Source organism: Ochlerotatus camptorhynchus, unplaced genomic scaffold (genome assembly GCF_037179485.1).
Source record: "Ochlerotatus camptorhynchus isolate MF236.1 unplaced genomic scaffold, CSIRO-AGI_Acam_v1.1 ptg000230l, whole genome shotgun sequence".
Classification (NCBI taxonomy): Eukaryota; Metazoa; Arthropoda; class Insecta; order Diptera; family Culicidae; genus Ochlerotatus; species Ochlerotatus camptorhynchus.
The window spans coordinates 390,374-416,429 of record NW_027040720.1 but is presented as its reverse complement, the minus strand read 5'-3'; the positions used below and the strand labels follow the sequence as shown (position 1 = coordinate 416,429).

The following is a 26,056-nucleotide window of genomic DNA, read 5'->3' as shown; positions in this document are numbered from 1 at the left end:
TCAAATATGACTTGGCTTTCGCTTGTTTCGTTCCCCAAGTAACAATTTGGGTTTTATGAGGGTTCTGTAGACCGTGTTTTAAACTTGTAGAACGCTTTAAAACCACGATAAAACTTGCAATGTTACTTGGGTCGTCAAGTACAACAGTTCATTTCATTTGAAGCAAAGGTTTATTTCAATTGACGCAATGAATGACTCGAAAACTGCTTCCTTCGTTTTTTTTTCCACTTTCACTTCAATTCGGGGCTCATTCGACTTGTCACGCGTCGCGTTGTTTGGCATCATAATATAGTATCCGGATAGTATACGCACATTATCGTTTGACCAGGCCATTCTGGGGTCCAGGATTGCAGCCATCGGGCTAAGGAAAAGTCTCAAATACCCTACAATATGGGTACTCTCGGAACAGGCACAACGCGTAGAAGCCAAAAATCGATATCAGACGCCATTTTAGAAACGCATATGCCGGCCATCGGGCTTTAGAAAAGTGTCAAATACCCTACAATATGGATATTTTCGAAACGGGGACGATGCGTAGATGCAGAAAATCGATATCCGACGCCATTTTGGAATCCAATATGGTGACCATCGGGTTTCGCAAAAAGTGGCAAACACCATAAGATCTAGGTATTTTCGGAACGCGTAGATACTGAAAATCGATATTCAACACCGTTTGTAGGGTATTTGGCACTTCTTCTGAAATCGTAAGCCATCATCTTGAATTTCAAGATGGCGTCGGACATCGATTTCCGGCCGCTATATGTCACCCCGAGTCCAAAATACTCACATTGATCGGTATTTGACATTATTTCCCTCTTTTCGGAAGCCACCGTCTTGAATTTAAAAATGGCGTCGGACACCAATTTTCAAATTCAATGGGTACTTGACAGTATTTCCTACTTTTTCTTAAACTGGAAGCCGCCATCTTGGATTTCAAAATGGCATCACATATCAATTATCGATCTCTAGACTTCAGCCCGATTCCAAAAATATCCATATTTATGGGTCGGCGTCAGTATTTCCCACTTTTTCTTAAAATCGCATGCCGCCATCTTGACATCCACGTGCCCAGATCTATGCGCATGCGCATAAATAAAGTCATAAAAACTGCGCGAATTTGGATCGAACAGCTTCGCTTCAATGCGACAATGAAAGACGAAATTAACACGACTCAAGCCAAACAAGCTGTTGATGTTGAAAGGGTTCTGCTCGAAGATAAGACAGAATGACTTTCAATTGAAGGTGATGGTTTACAGCTTCGTCGTCGCTTGACGATTTTCGGTTGAAAGTGACTTTGTAGGCCCTGGTTAGAGGTAACGTTGGTTGGGATGGTGCAACGGTAAGATTACCCAGCCAAAATGGTGATGCTGTCATGCGATCGTGACCGACCGTGAACCTGCTGGGCGGGTAGGAGCAGCGGAACGAAGTTCCTAGCGATTCTTCCCAAGCAGCTCTCATCGTGGACGCTTATCATTGAAAGTTCCAGCACGCTAATTCGGAGACCGTGGTAAACGAGATGTGTCTACATACAGCGGCATCTCACATTCTACGCATGGCTTCACCTCATCCAGCTCGTTAAGCTTCGTTCGCTAGGACTTCCACCTGGATTTCTACGGACCCTTGGTGGTGAAGGTGGGGGAGCAGCAACGTTAAAAGATGGGTCGCACTCTTCATCTGCCTTCGCAGTTCATTGAAGAGTATTCCGATGAGTATTCGTCGTTTCGTGTCTCGTTGAGGTGGCCCAGCAGAAATCTACTCGGAATACGGCACCAACTTCCATGGCACTGAACGGGTGTTGGTAAAGCAGATTCAGCAGGAACTTGCCGCGACGATGACCAGTGCGACAACCAAATGGTTCTTGAATCTTCCTTTGTCTCCCCACATGGACGTCGCATGGGAACGTATGGTGCGCTCCGTAAAGCAGGTGATGTTGGGAGCCTACAACAGTGACCGAAAGCTAGACGACGAATCGCTGAACACGTTAGTGGTCGAAGCGGAGGCCATCGTCGACAGCCGTCCCCTCACATATCTGTCACTGGGCGCAGGGGAAAGCACTATCTCCAAACCGCTTCCTGTTGGGAAGCTTGAGTGGAGTTCGGCACCATGTAGTGGAGTCGACCGATAGTTTGGAAGCCGTGAAGTATTTCTGGAACGTGATAAATCATCAACTGAACTGTTTCTGATGCTCGAGAGATGCTGCCTATGCTGACCAGGAGGACAAAGTGGTTCGGTGAAGAGAAGATGGTGACTACTGGGGACCTGGTACTCATCGTGGAGGATGCAAGCGGTATAGTTGGGGATGGTCCATTAATTATGTCACGCAAATTTGGCCCATTTTCAACCCCCCACCCCCCTTTGTCAAATTTTTTGTATGAACCTTAATTTTTTTGTATGGCTCGTCACAGTTTTCAAAACCCCCCTCCCCCCTAAATGTGTGACAGAATTAATGGACGACCCCTTGGACCAGGTGTAGAGTGATGAAGGTCGTACCCGGGGGTAACGATCGCATCCGACAAGCAATCGTATGAACTGCGAGGGGGCTGCTGCTTAGACTTGTCGTTAAGCTAGATATTTCTGATCTTGGTGGTAAAACTGCGACCGGTGACCAGTGTTATGAGGGATGTTGCCGCTGGGTACGCACTGCCTCAGGTTGGCATTCCGTGGAATCAACTGTGGTGATGGCTTTCAACCCGTCGTCGCCTACCTCGTATAACAACCGTAAACAAGCCATAAGAAATCTACATGGTTTGTTTACGTTTGGAACCAATTTCATACAAGAATGATCAGTAGGATGATTTGACAGCAAGTCCCCGCAGCTTTCAACAGATTGCCGACAGTGCAGGGTGGCCAGATATTTTTTTTCATTATCGGTAGCTTCTCAAAACGTTTATCGGTAGTTATCGGTAGGCCATCTTAAGAAGGTTTTCCCGATACTTGAAACCTTTGTGAGCGGGGGGGGGGGGGGACTCTGCTTCAGAAAAATATTCTGTCCTTTAGTTATTCTGCTTTAAACTAGTCGAAATCAATATTTATAATTCTAATGCTAGTTCTGACTACACGGAAAACAAAACATTGGTATTGAACATTTTTCAAGATTACAAAAAATCTGTGATTCTCGGTAGGAAAAGTGAAAAATCGGTAGTTTTTAACCCTTCGTCTGTGAATCGGTAGGGATCCCGAAAATCGGTAGGACTACCGATAAATCGGTAGGTCTGGCCACCCTGCGACAGTGTGACAGGTGACAGCGTGGAGAAACAGAGAGAAAACAACTACAAAAGTCATCATCAAACGACGAATGGCAAAGGAAGGCGAGCGCATTGAAATCGCATGTGAAAAGTAAGCTAAGATTGTTTCCTATCGAATTCGTTCCTAAATTCAAGACCAACAATTGAAATGGCCTTAACTCCATTTTGTATACAAACCTTGTGAGGTAATTTTCTCGCGAACCGAAGTCCGCAAAGGCAAACCAACATAATGGACAGGTAGGAGAAATTCTCCCTCTACCCGATTGTGGTTTAGGTTTGCGAATGAAGGTTTCGATTCGCGAGAAAATGGCCTTACAAGGTTTGTTTACAAAATGGAGTTAAGGCCATTTCAATTGTTGGTCTTGAATTGATTGAATTAGTTGCTACTAGCGGATTTGTTATTCTAATTTGGACTGTAAATAAAGTGAGTAGCATAATTTGGAACTAGAATTGGGTTCTTTAACTTTGAAAAATATATCGTTTATTATAAATCATCTGAAAGACCTTCGTTTTCTGAGCACAATGATATTTTTTTTTCAATCCTATCTCAAATCAAGATTTAAAGCTAAATAATAACTTTGACACTAAACTAACAAACTGACAGCTCGCTGCCAAACAAAGTTCCACCAACAATCAATACGAAAGTAACGATTTTAAATTGGCTCACTACTTGACTAGCCTATTTATCCCAAGCAAATTGATTAACGTACCCCATTCTAGTCAAAATTCTAGTACTTCACTATGTTTGTTTTGATTTGCTATGAAATTTGGACAGATAAAATGAGGGGTTAATGGATTTTCCTATGTTTCGAGGGGTGAATCGATTAGCTTGGGACCGAAGATAGTACCAGAGATGAGCCAAAAAGTTGAGCACGTTTCTTCGGGACCTACTAGTCTTAGAGTTACCTCTATGGTTCCACCGAGGGGCGCTATTATGGTGATCTTGGCTAATGTAATCGCACCTAAATAAAATAATTCCAGTGCACCAAAATTGATGAAATTTTGGATTTTGATTCCATTTTTCAAGGGGTGAGACAACTTTACTCTGAGTTGCATTTTTGCAGCGAGTAACTCAATGTACCTCAAAATTTATTCGATGTTCATTGATGTTTACTCTTTGGCTTACTCAGTTTACCCCCTTTGCAAATTAGACGTCAGTCTTGTTTGTAAACAAAATAGAATCGTTCCGTTCAGCTATTGAAGCCATGTGAATTCCAGAATTTGTTCAGAAAACGGCTCGAACGATGCTGGGAAAGCTTTCAAAGGGGGCTTCCGTCGCCAGCGGCATTGGTGTGGATTTTCATCTGTTTCTCGGTGCGGTTGGCTGCTACTGCTGCTGCTGCTGCTGCTGTTACTGTTTTGAAAGTGATTTTTGTTCGTATTCCTCCGTCTCAAAACTTTGAAATATGCTATTTGTTCTCGTTAAATAACCAGAGGAATTGTTTTCAGATGTCCACCGAGGAGATCGTAAAATCGTTTCGGGAAATCACCACCAAGTTCCAAAGGAAACGCTGCCAAACATTACCCAGGAATGTTCAGCCAAAGCATAAATGCAGCAGACACTGTCGAAGCCAAAGGGGGAGGAGAACGATGAAGACACAGCTGACAACTGACAGCTGAGCGAGTACGATCAACAATTAATACGAAACTAACGATTTAAAATTGGCTCACTACTTGACTAGCCTATTAGCAACAATCAATACGAAACTAACGATTTTAAATTGGCTCACCACTTTAGTAGCCTATTGGTCCCAAGCAAACGATTAACGTACCCTATTCTAGTTGAAATTCTATTACTACACTATGTTTGTTTTGATTCGCTATGAAAGTTTGACAGATAACATCAGGGGTGTGTGGATTCATGCAGAACATGCAGGGGTGAGTGAAATAGCTTGGGACTGCTTGGGACCGTTGTTCTGGTACTGAGTGAGCCAAAAATAATAATGATTTTCTTCGGGACCCAGTGGTCTTAGAGTTACCTCTATGCTATTAGTCTCAAGCAAACGATTAACGTACCCCATTCTAGTCCAAATTCTACTACTACACAATGTTTGTTTTGATTCGCTATGAAAGTTTGACAGATAAAATGGAGGTTCGTGAATTTTCCTATGTTTCGAGGGGTGCATTGATTAGCTTGGGACCGAAGATAGTACCAGAGCTGAACCAAAAAGTTGAGCTCGTTTCTTCGGGACCTTCTGGTCTTAGAGTTACCTCTATGGTACGATCCTCATCCGGACTTCAAACCCATCATCGATCTACCGGACGAAATCGAAATGATAACCGGTGAGGAATATGTACAAAGCATAAATATTCTGCGTTTGCTTCAAGCTCCGGCAGATGGTTCAGAAAAAGCAGAAAGAAAGGGGTCTTGGAGATCTGAAGATTCTGAAGAATAAATCCGATCCAACCAAGTACAGGATTATCGCTATAAACTTTGCCTCGGTGGTGTACGATGATTCAGATAGCAGTAGTAGAAGTGGGAGAATGTCCACCTGCAGGAGAACGGCTCCATGGTAATCCAGTGCTTGGTTCACAGTTTCATCAAGCGGCAGGTTTTCGAACGATGGGAACGGGATCGCTTTGACGAGTATCAGAGGACGTGCGGGGTACGTATAATTTGCCGAATCTGGATTTTTTGGTCTGGTGGATCAAGTTCTTCTACCACATAAAGCCGGATGTTTCCTTTTGACGTAGGACTACGTCTGTGATGGTGGTACACTTTGTGAAAACCAAAAATGGAACGTGTAACAAAATTATGAAAGATTTTGAACGTTAATAACTCAGCTGCCCCTGGACCATTTTCAATAATTTTATCATCAATCGATCAGAAATATTTCAACGCATCTGTTAAATTTAAGATATAATCATTTTATAAGATGTCACTATTGAAAATTGCATAAATATGCAACTGTTGCTATGATAGTTAAAATTATCACCGATTGCCTGCGAAAAGCGATTTCAAAGTTGAATTCCATCCGGTCTCACCAAACGGTGTTTATTCAATCACCGCGTGGTGAGTTGTGGTGTTCTCCAGTACACAACGAAAGAGCGAGCTGCAACCCACATGAGCATCCATAGAAGGAAGAAGAAGCCGCACCGCTATTGATCGGAATAAGTAGCTCTTCGTGAGTGGCTGTGGGCCATCTATGTCAAGCGTCAAGAGTATACACAGAGAGAACCCCGCTCAAATTCCTATTCCTACATAAAACACAAGCTCTAGCTGCAGTTAACAAATAAGATTTATTATAGAAGACTACGTAGTCCTACGTCATCATTGCGCACAACTTTATAGGGCTGTCCCTTATAGTTTTTATTGTTGTTTTGCTTGACAGCTGCTTTTCGGCTTCGCATCTCCATATGTTGCTATGATGCGAAAAGTGAGAAAGCCAATTGACCGTGAGCTTACTCACTGAGCAATGTGAGTTACTCGAGGTGCCTCAAAAGTAACTCTAAAATTGCTCATGATCTGTAGCTGTCTTACGCCTTGCCTTTTTTAATGAAAATTGCGAATATGCATTCACCTCAATACTCCTAAAGAACCCAATTGGGAAAAACCTTACAATGATAAGTTGATACAGTTCCTAAATAGTAGCGAAAACCTAGACCTCACGAGCAGATTCTTTGTACTTGCAAATACCGAAAGTGTGAGTACGAATTGCTGTACCTAACCTAATAGTACGTTCAGACTACAGAGTTATAACATGTTATAACGGTTGTCAAATTGTCGATTTGCTTGGGACCAATTAGCTAGTCAAGTAGTGAGCCAATTTAAAATCGTTTATTTGTTGGTTATAACATGTTACAGCGCTATCTTGATGGTGGTTTCTGTATTGCAATCACTTGACAACCGTTATAACATGTTACAACTCTGTAGTCTGAACAAGACATAAGAGCCCGGTGCTTTGAGAGATCTGCCTCGCCGTAAGACAGTAGTTACCCTTGAAGTTTTTACTGGATGTCTTTTCTAATAAATGAAGTCATCTGAGATGCTGTTTTATGAAGCCACTTGTCGGAAATGTCATCGTTAAGGGCCACCCGCATTAGATCCGTTTGCGCTGCGTTGACGTTAATTTTACGCTTAGACAATAGATTAAGTTGTCACTTTGCCGCAACGTACCATATCCGGATCTGTTAGTGGCAGGAGGACCCTATCCCTGTCAACCACTTGGAAAAAAATCCGTTCCCGAAAACGGGAACGGACCGTGAACTAAAAATCACGGCCAGCTATCCAGAACAAAATTTTCTCGAATATACACCGTGAACTATGGTTCACGGCTGTGGTTCACGAATATGGCAACTCTTTTTTCCCGTGCACATATAGATGCACCATAACTCACATGATTTTGTCATTTTTGGACAATCTGACACTTTTGGACATACTGACTACGGTAAAACTGACGAAGGTACGACAAAACAAGAAAGCTTACTCTTTCACACTTGCATCGCAGTGCTGCATGCTAGAAAGAGTAGTCTGTTGCAATCATCCTCACCCACTATATTCATCACATTGATGCCGAAATTCGTGATTGTTGACCACGGGGTGGCCCTTTAAAACCTGGGTCTGGTGAAATCAAATCTCAGTCATGTTCAGACTGCTGCGATGAATTTCAAATTAATAAACAAAACAATTCAATGCGTGACTCTCTCTTAATGAATGTACACACTTTAATATTTTTTGCCGAGTGGGCACCGCCGAGCAGCTCGGCAATTTATTTTGCTAGATAGATCTCAGTGAAAAATAGCCGAAATTTAGTTGAAAAATGGGAATTTTGCCGAGATCTCAGCTAACAAGCATAAATTTTGCTGCGATCTCAGTAAAAATAAAGGCTGAGCCTGCTCGTTGCTACACTGCATTAGCACCCGGTAGAACAAAACATAGTCAAATGAGTTATTTTCAAGTTATTTGAGAAAAAAAAATGATGGATGGCTTTTCACGCAAATTTCAATACTTGTCGTTCATTTTTCTTACATCAATAAAATAAAAACTTTGGTTCGCTTTTGACAGTTTAAATTGGTTCGAAAACCATCATGTCCTCGCCAGACCCAGGTAAAAACCTCACTTATTTAGAGAAGATCAACAGATTTTTTTAATCAAACCCATAGCCTCCTTGAATCAAGGAAACTATTCCACCGGAAACTTTCTCCAATTAACGCACAAAACCGGTTCGTTAGCACCGTCTGTTGTTTGACATTAACCTTCGCATTTAGCGCCTTCAATCCCTCGGAAAACTCCAAACCTACCCTAATCAATCATTCGATTTACCCGTCCTCCTCCTACTTGAGAGTCAACAAACACACACGGCGCATTTCCGAGGATGGATGGGCGACCCTGGGTGGGCAATGGAAAGCCCGGTAAATGTAGGTCGTCACGAGAGTCGAAGGCGATGACTTCTTGCGCTATACCAACAGAAAGCTTTCCCTTAAAGGTTGTGTGCGTGTGGATGTCAGGTGGCTTTTATGATCACACTTTTTCCCTTTTGTCGAGTTCGTTTGTCAACTTGCCGTTGAGTAGCTCCTGCTCCTGCTCCTGCTGGTAGTAAATTGATATTATCGTTCGGTTTGACTGCTCGTCAAACTTCAGCTGAGCAATATGCTTTTCTTTTGAGGAATATAAAAAAAAAGTGTTTTCGCCGTTCCGAAGGTTATGGGGGTGCCATTTTCGTAACTGTTTACGACAGCGAGTAACGTTCGGTTTGATTTGAGTGCGTGATTTCACTATTCTCATAGCAATGAATAGAATGGGTTTTTTTTTTGCGAAGGACTTTTAGGAATCAGAAATCGTGACAGCTGTTCTATTTGTTTACGAACATAAACGATAAACTTTTCTACGGTTAATCGACTTTTATGGTAAAAGGTATTTTGAATTGGTTAGAAATTTTCGTGACATTTAAAGCAACTGGCAACACTGTATATTTGCGCCTGATTTGTGCATGTGTCAAAATGTTAATCATTGTTGTTGACACAATCCAATTTTTGGTTTCAAATCTTCAACCGTGAATTTCCCTGGAGTGGGACGTGCTGTCAAATCAGCCTACTGATCATTCTTGTATGAAATTGGTTCCAAACGTAAACAAACCCTGTAGGTTTCTTATGGCTTGTTTACGTTTGGAACCAGTTATGCGAGGTAGGCGACGATTGTTCGTATTTGACAGCCACCTCCCCCCCATGGAATTTCCAGCGAAGTTCTGCCATGGATTCCTCACAGCGCACAGCGAGGTCATCAAGACGATGACCGTTGCCAAGTACAACTGTGATCTGGGCGTGATATTGGAATTCTTCCTGATGGTGCTGGAGTCACTACCGGAAGGCTTCGAGATCAGAGAACCGGAAGGCTTTGGTGTTTGAGAACAGTTTGATCGAAGTTGGGAAGGGGGTGGCATCGTTCCGGAAGCTGATTGAAAAGATGACCATGAAGGTGACGGCGAGTCACGGTTCATCAGCGGAAAAATCAGCGTACGGAATCGGATGTGAAAGGAGAGAACACTCGCGATTACAGAATACGTGAACTTTATTAAAAACAAAATAAACACTTGGAAGGTGATAAAACACACTCGCGTCGGTCATGGTTCGATCGGAGAATGGCTGTTTTAAAGATGACAGCCACTTGCACTGCTCGAGGGATCGGCAGCTACTAAGAGGTTCGGACGGGTGTGGTGACCAAGGAGTATCTATACCATAAGGTGAACATTGTTTTTCTCCACAGAAGGGACTGCTACTGGTCGTCGGTAGATCGATTTGGAGCGAGGAGATTCGTGACGGAGCTGAAATCACAGTGGAATTGTAAGATGTTGATTGGTCAGTTGTTGGGTTTGAAGGTGAGCTTCTGAAAGTCGACATCGGTGAGTTGATAGATAGGTTTAGCTCTCGGACAGCACCCTGGTAACTCAGCGCTTAAAATAGAATATTTATAGGCTTAGCGGAGAAGTGACCGGTGTTTTCCATGGTGCTCAGCGATTGGAGCAGTTCGGTAAGTATTTCAACATCGCGATGTTTGCAATAATCCTCGTAGAATCCGTGATCCGAACGCAGCTTTTAGAACTCTATGAGGTATGAGTTGATTATGGAAATCGAGCCGCACAGAAGCGTCGTAAGGGAATCGGTGTCCATACAAAGGCCACCCACTGGTTAGTGGTCGTTTACCATGTTTGATTCCGTAACGATTCACCACTTCGTTGATCAGCCAACCGACATTCAGTTCTATGATTCGTTCCTCATCGTAACTGACATCGATGAATTCGCCTTCGATGATCACTCGGACCATGTCCGGAGGTAGAATTTTCACCGGTGTTTGCTTTCCAACCATCGACAGCGCCACAGCGTTTACAGGTGTTCTCTGGCCGGCACTGCTTTTCGCCAGAGACATCATACTTATCTCCATTTGTCCGATCGTTGGACTGTCTGACCGTGTGAACATATCTGATTCCGGTTGAAACTCACAGAAGAACGCTGGCGACGCATCTTTGACTGAGTCGATGGCTTTCGGGAGAAACTTCTCCCGGAAGCGTTCATCTGAATCTGAAGAGCATCTGGACCAGTATCCTCTGATGATGCACGCTCGCTTCGTCGCTACTTACCACAGTCAGCTGCCATGTGGTGCCTCCCCCGGAGAACGTTCTCGCTCGAAGCTTCGATTTGGTGGCCGAGGCCGTTGCTTATTAGGTTCAGTGTAGTCCTTTTCCGAGAGAAGTTGGGAGCAACGAAGTTAGGATCTGAGATAGGCTTCCACTGCTTGTTGTTTTGTTTCTTCAAAACAAAACATGTGAACTGTCAAATTAACCGGGTTGCCAAACATAACATTATACAAACAAAAAATTCAGTCTTATGACACTCTTGGCACTGCCGGCAAAACTGTGGCACACGGGAGGCACACTGAGAAAAAAGTTGGCGCAAAATAAGTGTGTACACAGACCACCCCTTGTGGAAAATAGAAGACACTGATAAACTGTTTTATTTAATAATCTGACTTTTTCGATTCCATTTTGACCATAACATTTTTTGTCAGATTAGAATGTAAACAGAGCATCTGTTAAACTTAAATTAAATTTCGAGCAACTATTCAATTGAGAAAATCCTCGCCATCTGACGAATCGGTCAAACTTTACCCTCTTGGAATTCCATGAAACTTTGCATGATTCTAGATGATTTCTTCAAAAGGCCCTCACAGCTTTGATCGATTCTCTTTATCGACTTTCTCTTTTGATATCCACGGTTAGAGCATTTACAGGCTACATATACAAAAATCATACTTGCCCTGCCTGAATGATAGTAGGAAGATTGATTAGTATTCCAACCACCAACCAAGACGTAGTAAACAGTAGATCCTAACAACATTTAGTTTTACTCGTCGACCTTGGCGATGAGGAAAAGCTTGGAAGCATCTTGAAGACCCTCGAAGTATCTCGAAGTCTCAAGCAAAGCCGTTTGTCCCCCCGGTTCATGATGAGTTGATGGGTCGACAGGTAGGGTCCAGGTGTGGGAGCTGCCTCCCTGGCGTCGGTAGCATTGGAGCTCGGAAAACAAGATCTACGGAAAACAAATCAAGGGAAAAAAAAAAGAAGATGTCCAACGTGGAACTCCGGAACGCCATCCTGCAGCTAACGAATCCCATCACGAGGCAGCAGCAGCGAATTGAAAACCTGGAAATCCGTCGGGGAAATCCGATTGCTGGCAGTGAGAAGATTATTGAGTCCTTGGCAAGCGGGATCCAGACGGAAGATGACGCCGCCCGTGTGAGATTGCTTCTTCGCAAGCTTAGCACGAGAAGTATGTCAACACCATTCTTTCCAAGCACCATGGTGAACAAACACTGTGAAGCGTAACAGCTGTCCAAGCTCAAACCGAACCAATTCAAAGCTATCCGTTTTGTCTGTGGACTCCAACCGCCACGGGATGCGGGCATACGAGCCAGATTGGTCTCGAAGCTGGAAGCCGACAAAACCGCAGTCAACGAATTGGGAGAAGCCACCTGCAAGGTAACCCTGGAGTACCTCAACGTCAACTTTGTGTTTTGCTACCAGAATAATCCTCCTTCTAAGAAGAACCAAAAAGTGCCGAAAACGGCATGTTGGAAGTGTAGCACAAGGAAGGGTACTGTTCCAGCAACAAACCGGCGCCTTCGACATCGTTCAAGCAGACGAAATCCGAACACGATTCGGCACATCGGAAGCAAGCGGAAGTTCATCCCGGTCGAGCTCAATGCTGCAGTAGTCAATCTTCAACACGACTCAGCGTCCGACATTACCATCATCTCAGAAGAGACATCGATCAGCATTGGACAGCCATCCACTCAACCGACGCACTCACAGCTTCTGGTGGCAACCTCAATCTTCTCGCTGAGTTCCAGACTGAGATCACCATCGGAAATGGTTACCAAGACTGGTCGCATTTTCATCTCTCACTCAACGTTCTAGGAATCGAGACTATGGATCTGTTCGATTTGTGGTCTGTGCCGATAAGCAGCTTGGTTAACGTCGTTAACCATCGTTCCGATCAGTTCACCAATCAACTCAAGCAACAGTTTCCAGAGGTATTCCGAAGCACGCTGGGTAGATGCACAAAAGCACAAGTGAAGTTGTACCTGAAGCCCGACGCAAGTCCCGAAACAACCAGTAGCGCATTGGGCAGCACCAATAGTCGTTGTACACACTGCTGAACAACGCACTGGAATGTGACCGTCATCAAGTCAAGTCGGCACCCGGCGCTTGCCAGCGCATCATCGACAGAATGGCAGCCGGCATTCCCGAAGTCAAGTCGTATCTGGACGACATCCTCATCGCTGGTCACACCAAGCAGGAACACAATTGCAGTCTCTACGCTGCTCTCGAGCAGATATACGTGAGTATGGGTTTCAACTACGCCTCGAAAAATGTCGTTTCGCACTCTCCAAGATCGAGTTCTTCGGACACATCGTAGACAGGGCACAGGCATTCGACCTGATCCTGCAAAAGCAGAAGCCATTTTGAAGATGCAGCCTCCGAAGGATGTCCAGTCACTCCGCTCCTACTTCGGTGCTGTCAACTGCTCTGGTAGATTCTTGAATCAGTTGAAGCCTGATGAACAACTTCCTCAAGAAGGATGCACGCTGGTACTGGACCAAGGATTGCCAGAAATCCTTCGAGCAGTTCAATACCATTCTAATTTCCGACCTGCTGATTACACACCTACGATCATACGTCGAATCGGAAGCCAAAGCAATTCTCAACGACACCATCAGCAACCTTGCAGTCACGCACCACCAGATGATCGTGGTTGAGACGCGAATGGATCCACTTCTTCAGCAAGTGGTGAATTTCCTGAACGAAGGTTGGTCAGCATATGCGAAGCAGATTTCTGATCCTGATGTCAGAAAGTTTTTCTCCAGACGAGATGGACTTAAAGTCGTCGACAACTGTCCCAAGTAACAAATCATGGTATACAGAACCCTCATAAAACCGAAATTGTTACTAGGGGTGTTATGTTCAGCGATCGAATCGTCGTACCAACAATGTTTCGCAAGCGGATCGTTCGACATCGTGGACACCCATGATTGGACCGGATGAAGTCTTTGACCCGCAGTTACATCTACTAGCTAGCCCAATGTTGACGACGATGTGACGCAGTTTGTCAGTCAGTGCACTGCATGCGCTGAAGCAGCGAAGTCTCCGACGAAAGCAACCCTGGAATCGTGGCCTCTCCTGGACAAACCATGGCAACGTGTCGATATTGATTTTGCTGGGCCAATTGATCGATACTACTATTTTGTCATAGTGGATGAATTCTCACCACCACTGCAACCCTAAACATGCTTTGTGAAACGTTTGCTCGCTATGACAACCAGCGTTGCCAGAATGTTTTTAAGCTTATCGGTATCAAAGGTTTTAAAGAATCGGTATTTATCGGTACTTACTATTTTAATTAATTTTATATTTTTGCCGTTTGCAAAAATTTTAACTTTTGGACGATGATTGGAAAATTCCGGAAGAAAACTGAAGGGAATGTTTGAATTAGCTTCTGGAGGAAGCTGAAAACAACATCCAGAGAAAGAAGAAAGAAGCTCTCCTGGAGGAAAGTTCTGAGAGAAGTCGATAAAAAATCCGTGGAACTTCCAATTTAGATACTTCTGGCGAAAACTTAAAGAAACTTTTAGAATAAAATCGAATTTCACATTCACAGGAAGGCAGACAAGTTTCGGAAATCGGAAATAAATTCCAGCAGTAGCCATTTCCAGTGGAAGCCGAAGAAGCTCGGAAAAACCTTCCAATAGAAGTCAAAAAAAAGATTAAAGGGTTGTGTCCTAGACACGACCGCAGTCCGACGTAGATCCTATCTATATATCTCTATTTATGATGCATGATATATGCATTTAGGTTAACATCCGACGGCCCTTCCTTTTCTATATATTTTGAAGAAAAAATACATCCGAAGTCCCTCCTTTTTTACATATTCTGCACAAAACATACTTTCTAAGCCCCGCAAGTGACGGGATCTCCCACCATTTTATTACGAATGGGGGCAGGGCAGAACGTTTCTTTTGTGCAGAATATGGAAAAAAGGATGAACTTTGGATGTTAATATAATTTCATGTATAGAGGTACCAGATATGTTTTACAGTCAGTTGTGTAATTCACCAACATAATATCACAAACGAAGTGACAGACGGAGCGGCTCGAAAACTTTGGTGAGGCACCTGCTATTGCAATTTTTCAGTGTACCACATGGCAACACCACTACTACTGGATTGTACCACATGGCAACACTACCATAGAGGTAACTCTAAGACAAGTAGGTCCCAAAGAAACGAGCTCAACTTTTTGGCTCACCTCTGGTACTATCTTCGGTCCCGAGCTTGTCGAATCACCCCTCGAAACATAGGAAAAACCAATAACCCCTCATTTTATCTGTCAAACTTTCATAGCGAATCAAAACAAACATTGCGTAGTACTAGAATTTCGACTAGAATAGGGTACGTTAATCGTTTGCTTGGGACCAATAGGCTACTAAAGTGGTGAGCCAATTTAAAATCGTTAGTTTCGTATTGATTGTTGACACTACTACTAGATTGAACTAGCATTTTCACCAAATGTACTAGAATGTTTTGGTTCTATCTCTTTCACTCTACTCAAAACTGAAATGCATAAAAAAATGACAAAATGATACGCACTCTTTGCACACTGTTAAAGAATCATTGTACACAAAATCAACTTTGTTCAAATCAAAACAAAAAAACTAACCCATCTGGTGGATGATGGCACAAGCTTCCAAGAAAATTCTATTACAGTGAACCACATTATTTAAAGGGATTTCTTCGCCAGTTAGTCGTCTGTCACTTCGTTTGTGATAATATCATCCAATATGTCTTTCAAGCAATTTTTTTTTCTCAAATTTGGAAGTTTTGGTGCGGGAATAAATTAAGGAAAAAACTTCTGTTTTTACTAATAATTGTGGTTTGTTTAAAATTTATTTTCCGGAAAAAAAGTGATCGTCAAAGTCCATGTCTTTTTCGGGCTATTGTTGAGGAGGAGGGGGGGAGGGGGTTTACATACATTGCTTTTCCTCATTCCTCATTGTATCGCCTTCCTCATTGTGGTCACGCCGTGATCCACCTTTAGCCGCTGACTTGGTCCTGCTTGCTGCAGGACCAAGTACCACGCCGTCCGAAGCGACAATGAGCAAAAGCACGACAGCAGCGCTGTTTTATATCTTTTCATGTTCAAGCAGAACGATGTGCAACCGAACCTGATAGGATTTCCCGCCGTTTTTTTATGAATGGGGCGGAGCAAAAAGTTTCTTTTGTGCAGAATATGTCAAAAAGGATGGACTTTGGATGTTAATATAATTGCATATATAGAGGTATCAGATATGTTTACAGTCAGTTGTTGGTAATTCATCGAGTTTATGTCTCCTATTAGGCAATTTTTTTTTTTTTGAAAATGTAGGCTCTGCATGTAAAAAATTAATTGTTTATACATAATTGTGGTTTGCTTAAAATGTATTGCCCGGAAAAAAATGATCATCAAAGTCCGTGTCTTTTTCGGGTTATGTTAAGGGGGGAGGGGGAGAGGTTGTTAAGGGGGAGGGGGTTTTACATGCACGTTTTTTCAAGTCTCATTCCTCATTGTGGTGGACACGCCGTGATTCACCTTTGGCAGCTGTCTTGGTCCTGCTTGCTGCAGGACCTAGTGCCACGCCGTCCGAAGCAGTAATGAGCAGAGGAAGGAAAGCAACGCTGATTTATATCTTTTCAGGTTCAGGCAGAATGATGTGCAACCAAGTGGTATTCGTTTATGATGACTGGGTTTGGGAAAAAGGCTTATTTCATGAAAACAGTGATAAAATTATCATTTGTACATTTTCAAAAGTTTAATTACAGAAAAATTGGAAAAAAATATTTATTTCAGCAGGTTCATAATGTAATATCCTATCGATTGGCGTATTTGGATTTAAATTTCATCTATAAATGACAAAGTTACACGCGTTCAAAACCTAACACTCCTTCACCACACATATTTTTTGATTTGCACCCCAGTATAGTCGACAAAGACGTAGTTCTACGTCAAAAAAAACCAACTAGGCAAAATTCCAGAACTAAACGAAAGAAATTTCTGAACTTCCTGGAGAAAACGGAAGACGCTGGCAGATAAGGTGGATTAGAGAAAAAAAATAAAGGGTTGTGTCCTAGACACGACCGCAGTATGACGTAGAACCTATCGATCTATCTCTATCTATGATGTATGATATATGCATTTAAGTTAACATCCGCCGTCCCTCTTTTTTTACATATTTTGCACAAAACATACTTTCTAAGCCCCGCAACTGACAGGATTTCCCGTCATTTTATTATGAATGGGGGCAGGGCAGAACGTTTCTTTTGTGCAGAATATGGAAAAAAGGATGGACTTTGGATGCTAATATAATTTCATGTATATAGGTACCAGATATGTTTTACAGTCAGTTGTATGTAATTCACCAACTTAATATCATCGAATATGTCTTTCAAGCAAATTTTTTCTTAAATTTAAAAGTTTTGGTGTTGGAAGAAATTAAGGGAAAAACTTCTGTTTTTACTAATAATTGTGGTTTGTTTAAAATTTATTTCCCGGAAAAAAAGTGATCGTCCATGCCTTTTTCGGGTTATTGTTGGAGGGGGGAGAGGTTGTTGTGAAGGGGGAGGGGGTTTACATACATTGCTTTTCCTCATTCCTCATTGTGGTCACGCAGTGATCCACCTTTAGCCGTTGACTTGGTCCTACTTGCTGCAGGACCAAGTGCCACGCCGTCCGAAGCAACAATGAGCAAAAGCACGACAACAGCACTGTTTTATATCTTTTCAGGTTCAAGCAGAACGATGTGCAACCGAAAATGATAGGATTTCCCGCCGTTTTTTATGAATGGGGCGGAACAAAAAGTTTCTTTTGTGCAGAATATGTAAAAAAGGATGAACTTTGGATGTTAATATAATTGCATATATAGAGGTAAAAGATATGTCAGTCATTATTCTCAATACTCATTCGTTGCTAGACCGTCTAGCAGTATAGTTCGTTCGTTCGTTCGCTTAGCTATCGAGTTTTTTCTAGTTCGTTTTATTGCTACGTTCGCGTCGTGGAAGTGCCGTCATCGACAGGCGCATTGGCAAGTCTAATTGCACTTGTCAATAAACAAAGCATGGTACGCAAGCGTACTACTGCTCCTGCATCGGAGGGCCCTAGCAAGAAGGCCCAAACGGATCCCAGCGCTGCTTCGGATGACGCAGCAAATCGGCTGCTACAGAGCAACCAATTCTCGGTGCTCGGAGTAGAAAATGGCGGTGGTGCCGCCGCTGAAATTGTGAAAAAGGAGCGGATTCCCCCGCTGTTTACCCCGATGAAGGACGTCGCCCAGCTTAGGGATGAGCTGGCAAAACGCAAATTGTTCCCGCGATTCAAAATCTGTAGCGTTGGAACAAAGATCATGTGCTCCAGCCTACAGCAGTACAAGTCGGTCGGTGACCTGCTAAAGAACAGCACAGTGGAGTTTTACACTCACGATTTGCCTTCGATGAAACCATTGCAGGTTGTTTTACGAGGTCTCCCGTCGTACGAAGCGGCTACCGTAAAAGATGAGCTGGTGAGGCTCGGATTGAAACCAGAGGCAGTCCACCCAATGAATCGACGGCCTATGCCCAATACCAACTATCGTGACCAACTGTTTCTGGTCCACCTCACGAAGGGCTCCACCACCCTTGCTGCGCTCAAGAGCAACATACGTGACCTGTTTCAGGTCATTATCGACTGGGATTACTACAAGCCGCAACACCGTGATGTAACTTAATGCACAAGTTGCCTCTCCTTCGGCCATGGCACGAAGAACTGTCATATGAAATCACGCTGCGACAAATGTGCTATGGCCCACTCGACGGCGACCTGTGCTCAAGCTGATGACATCGACCCGAAGTGCGTGAATTGCGGCGGAACTCACCGTGCCACTACTCGGGACTGTCCCAAGCGAACGGAATGCATCACCATAAGGAAGAAGGTGGCTACTAGCAACCAGCCAGGTCGGCATCGAAATAAACGTGCACCACCAGCCATCACGGACGAACAATACCCGGCAATCCATCCTCGTCTTCTGGTCCCAAATCTTCCACCGCTACCTCTCAACAACAGTCAACGAGCCGCCCCCTCAGTTCAGCATCGCCTCACTGCTGCTGCAGCTCTGCCAAATCAAGCTTCTGCCTCGGCGCCTGGACTATCGTATGCCCGTGTTGCCTCAGGTGACTCAGTTGACGAATCTCCGTTAACATCAGAGGAACTAGTAACGCTGGTTGCAGAGGTGATCGTCATTCTGCGCACCTGCAAGACCAGTGATGGAATTCTCACCAAAATATCATTTTCGCTTGCGATACGTTTTCTCTTGGGAACTTTCCCTCACTAGTTTCACACTCCAATATTTCCTGAGCGAACTTTCTGGGATGAGAGAATGAGATATCGCGAACTTTTTTAACTCGAATCACCAACGTGAGGATACGAAAAATATCAGATCATTTTTTCTCTCTATCTCTTTACACCACATTCGTTCTTGAAAATTGCACTGCACATTTCACAAGGGAAAGATTATAGACAGAAAGCTATCCCGAGTAAATCAATACAATCTCTAAAGACTGATAAGTCTGGTACCTGGCTGTCTACTGGCGCCTGTTGTTTAAAGTAGCCGTTATCAGGATGATGTGAACAGTTTTGTGCAACTGATTGATTGGTGCATTGGTTTCTGGCAAAAAAATGAATGAATCAGTGACGCTGGTTACAGAGGTGATCGTCATTCTGCGCACCTGCAAGACTCGATCTGAACAGCTTCATGCTGCCTTGTCACTCGTCACCAAGTATGGACCGTGAATTGGAACGCTTGCTCACTGACGAACAAGCATAGAGAGCTACTCGATTTCCTCAACACCAAGGAGGTCGACATTGCTATCATCACCGAGACGCATCTGAAGCTCGAACTGAACGTATTCCTTCCCGACTTCTGGCTCGTCGGACTTGATTGCACCTGCTCTGGAGGTGGAGGAGTGGCCATCGCTGCAAGACGGAACATCAGTTGCCGGCTGCTACCAAACTTCCAGCTGAAAACAATTGAAGCCATCGGAGTGGAGGTGAGCACATCACTTGGCCCAATCACTATCATCGCGGCCTACTGCCCCAAGCAAACCAACATCAGGGACCGGTCGTCAGTGGCCCTCCGGAAAGACATCATCAAACTCACCCGGAGGAGCGGGAACTTTATCATCGCTGGCGATCTGAACGCAAAACATCAAGCTTGGGGCAACGGTCGGAGCAATAGAAACGGCATCATCCTCAATGAAGACCTGCAAGAGGGCCACTATACCATCTTGGCCCCGGACTCTCCCACCCGGTTGAGTCGGTCTGGGGTCCATGCGACCGTCGACATCTTCGTAAGCAACATGAGACACAACGTCTCGCAAACTGTGGCATTCCAGGAACTGAGTTCGGACCACTACCCGGTGGTGGCCGAAGTTTGATCCCGGACCAACCGATTCGAAGCTTCCCGGCGCAACTACCATCGAGTCACCTGGGCGCAATATCAACACTGCGTCGACACAACCATCAACTAAGATGTCCAACCGGGGACGTCGGAAGATGTTGACCGGTGTCTACATACCATCGAGGAGGCGATTTCCCGGGCCAGGGAACAACACGTGGCAGTATCCAGACAGGTGAGTAACACTCTGAACCTTGAAAGATCTCATTAGACTCCGTAACACCATTCGTAGGCAGTACCAGGCCTGCCTAACTTGAAGACCAATTGTATTCGATTAACAAAGATCATTCAGGCCAGGATGGTGGATCTCAGAAATAACGATTTTGCTAGTAAGATCCGCTCTCTCCCAGATTGTGCTAAGCCCTTCTGGAAACTTACAAAAATTCATAAAAACAAGCCTAGGCCCATTCCCCCACTGACCCCACTGGATCGTCCCGGCGACCCAGTGGTTCATCTGATAACTCCTGAAGAGAAGGTTGCCGCGATAGGTCAACACTTCGACAGCTCCCATAATCTCGGACAAAACATCGTCAGCCCTCATAAATCTGAGGTTGCTGAAAATGCAACCAATCTTCTTCAGATTCCTAACATTTTTCCTGAGGAATCCTAGATTACGGCTGACGAACTGTTGGCCTATATCAAATCATCTAAAAACATGAAGGACCCCCCCCTCCCCCGCCCCAGGTTTCGACAACATCCTGAATCTGGAACTCAAACACTTGAGTTGATTCTACAACCATCTGGCACTTTAATCAGTGCCTCAGATTTGGCTACTTCCCCTCGTGTTGGAAGTCAGCTAAAGTCATACCCATCCGGAAACCTGGGAAGGATCCGTCCTCACCTTCAAGTTATCGACCAATCAGCCCTCTCTCAGGGTTATCAAAACTGTTCGAAAGAGCACTGTACCACCGGCTCCTAACATCTGCCGATGAAAACAACTTGTTACTCGAGGAACAGTTTGGTTTTCGGAAAGGTCGTTCGACCGTCCACCAGCTGACTCGAGTAACAAACATTCTCAGACGGAACAAGTCTGTTTCAAAAACATCTGCCATGGCGTTGTTGGACGTTGAAAAAGCGTTCGACAATGTCTGGCATGATGGCCTGGTATTCAAATTGCAGCAGTACGGTCTTCCAATCTTCCTAGTGAAGATCATAAACAACTATCTATCAGACAGGACGTTCCGAGTCTCTCTGAATGGCATCACATCGGATGCTTTCAACATCGGTGCCGGGGTTCCACAAGGAAGCATCCTTGGTCCCATCCTATTCAACCTGTTCACCTCCGATATGCCGGCTCTCTCTGATGGTGGATCGTTGTCTCTGTTCGCAAATGACACATCCATCGTCTACAAGGGTAGGGTTATCGGAGCTCTGACTGCCAAACTTCAGAGAGGCCTGGACGTCCTGTCTGAATATTTCAACAGCTGGAAGATCCGTATCAACGCGGCAAAGACCCAGGTCATTATCTTTCCACACTTTAAATCTCCTAGACTTGTTCCGTTGGAGAATAACAAGATCTGCCTGAACGGCACAGTGATGGAATGGTCCAAAGAGCTCGTGTACCTCGGGCTAACACTAGACAGCAAGCTTCTTTTCAGGGAGCACGTTGACAAAACAAAAACCAAGTGCAACATCTTGATAAGACCGTTGTATCCACTTATCAACAGGAAGTCAACCCTGTCCCTGAAAAATAAGCTTGCTGTCTACAAACAAATCATCCTTCCTGTAATCGAGTACGGTATGCCAATCTGGGAGACTTGCGCAAAATGCCATCACCTTAAACTTTAAAGGATCCAGAACAAGATCCTTAGGATGGTCCTAAACAGTCCCCCGCGGACTAGAAAGTCTGAGATCCACCTCCTGGCTGGAATTCAGACATTAGAAGAACGGAGAGTATTCATCCTGGAAAGGTTCAGAGACACCTGTCTGAGATCAAATCATCAGATCATACGTGATCTAGCACGTTAGGTTAAGTTATACTCGTAGTTAGGTAGGTTATCACTTTTTTCAATTCAAATAAAACACATCCCCAAAGGGATATTCTGTAAACTAGTTGAAAAACGCAAATATTAAATTAGAATATCAAACTAAACAAAGATGAAGAGCCAAGTAGGCTAATCAATTAAAATGATAAATCAATGTACTACCATAATCAACAGAAATAAACATAATTTTACTACTACTTTTTCAGTCAGTTGTTGGTTATTCATAGAGCGTATGTCTCATGTTAAGCATTTATTTTTTATTTTTAAAAATGTTGGCTCTGCATATAAAAAATTAATTGTTTATACATAATTGTGGTTTGCTTAAAATTTATTTCCCGGAAAAAAAAATGATTGTCAAAGTCTTTGTCTTTTTCGGGCTATGTTAAGGAGGGAGGGGGAGAGGTTGTTTTACATGCACGTTTTTTCAAGTCTCATTCCTCATTGTGGTGGACACGCCGTGATCCACCTTTGGCAGCTGACTTGGAACTGCTTGCTGCAGGACCTAGTGCCACGCCGTTCGAAGTGGTAATAAGCAGGAGAGCAGCGCTGATTTATATCTTTCAGTTTCAAGCAGAATGATGTGCAACCAAGTGGTATTCGTTTATGATGACTGGGTTTGGGAAAAAGGCTTATTTCATGAAAACAGTGATAACATTACCATTTGTATATTTTCAAAAGTTTAATTACAGAAAATTAGAAAAAAATATTTATTTCAGCAGGTTCGTAATGTAATATCCTATCGATTGGCGTATTTGGATTTAAATTTCATTTATAAATGACAAAGTTACAAGCGTTTAAAACCTAACACTCCTTCACCACACATATTTTTTGATTTGCACCCCAGTATAATCGACAAAGACGTAGTTCTACGTCAAAAAACTGTAGGAAGTCGAAAGAAACAAGGATATAAATCCGGAAGAAAGAGCTCTTGGGGGATGTTCTAATGATCCAGAAAATTTTTCAAATGGTCATAAAACATCCCTGAAGACCCTGCAATGCCCCTGAAGTTTTTGAAACATTCCATAGTTAGGAATATTTTTTCAACTTTGAAGGTCTCTTTCTTGAAAATTGAGAAATTTCTTAGACACTCTCGAAATTTTCTTGAATTTATTGTAACATCAGCATTGCAGTTCTCTGATCTTCCCGATTTTTCTAATTTTTAAAAGCTATCGACACTGCCATTAATAAGCACGGAACTTCTCATACAATGTTCTCACAATGTGATAATGTTCATGTAACTTCCCTTACGTTTCTTAAATTTGTATGAGCCCATTATCTGTATATCGGCATCTAGTTCGGAAATCGGTATAAATACCGATAAATCGGTATATCTGGACAACGGAACGCAATTCACCAGCAAGCAGTTTCAACAGTATTGCCGCGCAAATGGCATTATCCATCTCCGCACTGCTCCCTACCACCCGCAGTACAATGACCAAGCGGAGCAATTAATCAAATGGTCGAGCAGTTTTGGGACGACCTTCTACCAGCGATTTTACGGAAACTGCAAATTGCTTGCTAAATCATGGCCTTCTTCGCGAACTTGTCGGCAAACACGAACTTGAATCTTCCCGGCGCATCCCCACGTCCAGTCGCAATGTAAAACTTTTGACTGGAAAGCTGCTTAAAATCGAGTTTGACGTATGTTTCTTCATCGATAAAAGTGCAGCCCTTGTGTTTCGCCAAAACACGGTCGTACAAGAGACTTGCACGCTTTTTGGCCACGGAATTCTGCTTCATGTGCCGGTTCGGATGTTTACTGGCTTTGTACGACTTGTATCCTTCCCTGGCAAGGATGTTCCGCACCGATTGAAAGTTGGCGTTGTACCTTCTGGCCACAGCTCAGATCGAAAGACCGGGGTTGGCTTTAACGCACCTCAACACCTTGCTGCGCAGCTGACGATCCCTGGTTCCAGTTTTTTCGTAGGTCCGCTGATTCCTTTCCACACTCAGAGTTTCCTTGTAGGTTTTGAGCACTCGACAAACTGTTGTTTTCGGCATCTTCAGCACTTTAGGCAGATTGGAACCGTACCACTCTGGATATTCCAGGTGTTTGTGCACAATATTTTGTCTTCTTTCGAGTTCCATTTGACGTTATTTCTGAACGCGATCGGCTACTTTGATTAAACTTGCACCAGTTGTTCTCTTTAGAAGTGTAAACAAACCACTGTCAAAGATTTTCAATTCCCAACACTAGAGGCGTGCTAGCGGCGCGTGAGGGGCGTACAAACAAAACGAGCAGTTCAATTGTCGACATGGAGCAGTCAAACGCGACTTCGAAGAAGATGACCTGCACACTTAGAAAAATTCATGTAAATTTAGGTGCTATGAGAGTGACATATACGAGCGTCAATTTTGACATAAAATTGAGTCATAACAGACGCGAAATATAGCTCAATCAAACGTACTTTTCGTCAAGCAACGAGGTTTTCAGTGGCATGTTTGTTTACGTCTCATCCTTTATGGATTCCGTCACGTGTAAAATTAGTTATTTCTAAGTGTGTGGTTTTAATTGAGCAGCATCACAGAAACGCCAAGTCCTGGATTCCTGGCCTAGTCATCGAACGGAAAGTTTCCGTCCCTGGAGATAAACGGAAGACTGAAGCTGGTGAGATCGCATATCAACCAAATGCACGGTCGTCACAATTCTGACGCAACAATCGACGCAGCAGCTACCATGGGAAATCTTGCTTGATGAGGTTCAAGATGCCATAGCTGTACCGAATGATCCCGAAGTGCCTGTCAATCCCGATGTCCCTATTCCTGTTGGTTCCATGTCACTCGAAGCTGTTGATCTAGTAGCAAGTACATCCGGCACGAATCCGATTATCATTCATGAAGCTGCTGCTCAAAATGCAAAATTTCAGTCCGCACAAATACCCATGCCATCTGAACAAGTTGGAGAATTCCTACGACGTTCCGTACGTGAATCAAGAATTCCAAAATAGTGAAAGTGAATTAGTTAAAGTGAATTGATGATTTTTTTGAACCCTGGTTTGGAAATTAACTCTACAAGAAGGATTTTGGAGTTTCGAAATGACCCGTTCGGAGAATTTCTTTTGGGAACTTCGTTTCACCTAGATGTTCGGGAAAACTCATAGTAAAGGTGCAGGGTGTTCCAAGAAGTTTGGAGAAGTTTAAGGATGTTCTGAGATCTTGGTTCAATTAACAGATCTGAAAAAAAGAACTTATGGAACGTTTATTAAGATCAGAGAGTTTTGACGATTGAAGTCATTGTTAACAGCAGCGATCCTACGCCGATTTGAATATTTAAAACGCTCTGAATTTAATACTCCTCTGCACTTCTGTTTACAACTGAAAACAAGCATCGATCAGCAAATTAACACAACCTGCTTGACACAGTTTTAATGATTATTTCAACAATCGTCCCGACAGTTGTTTCATTCGTTCGAACAACTTGAACTCGGGCGTGCAGAGCCAGGCAAGGGCAAAATTGAACTTCCCCGAGCATTTCCTATAATTGTACGCCCCCTCCTCATATTATATGCAGATATCGCGAACGGTGTAACATGTGTTCGCTTTCCCAAAGACAAAACGCCTCCCCCCTCGAACTCCCGCCACTTGTTTATCCGCCTCGTGAAACATTGACCCAGGTACGGAATACCCCTGCCAATGTCAACCGGTGTTTGTTGTTTTGCATATATTTGTACGATTCCATATTCGAAAGCGCATATTGTCTTGTTCTGACTACATAACATATGTTGATATGGCTTCGTTTGGGTAGACATATGCATATCGTTTAGCACAAAACTTTCGATTTCAGACCGTCTGACATTTTGACAGAAAACGTGTAGG

General features: G+C 43.5%; 1 protein-coding gene across 8 annotated transcripts in view; it reads right to left on the bottom strand.

Moving 5' to 3' along the window:
- Positions 1-26,056, bottom strand: part of inaE (inactivation no afterpotential E) — a 366,550-nt gene that overhangs the window by 160,406 nt on the left and 180,088 nt on the right. The window lies entirely within an intron of this gene.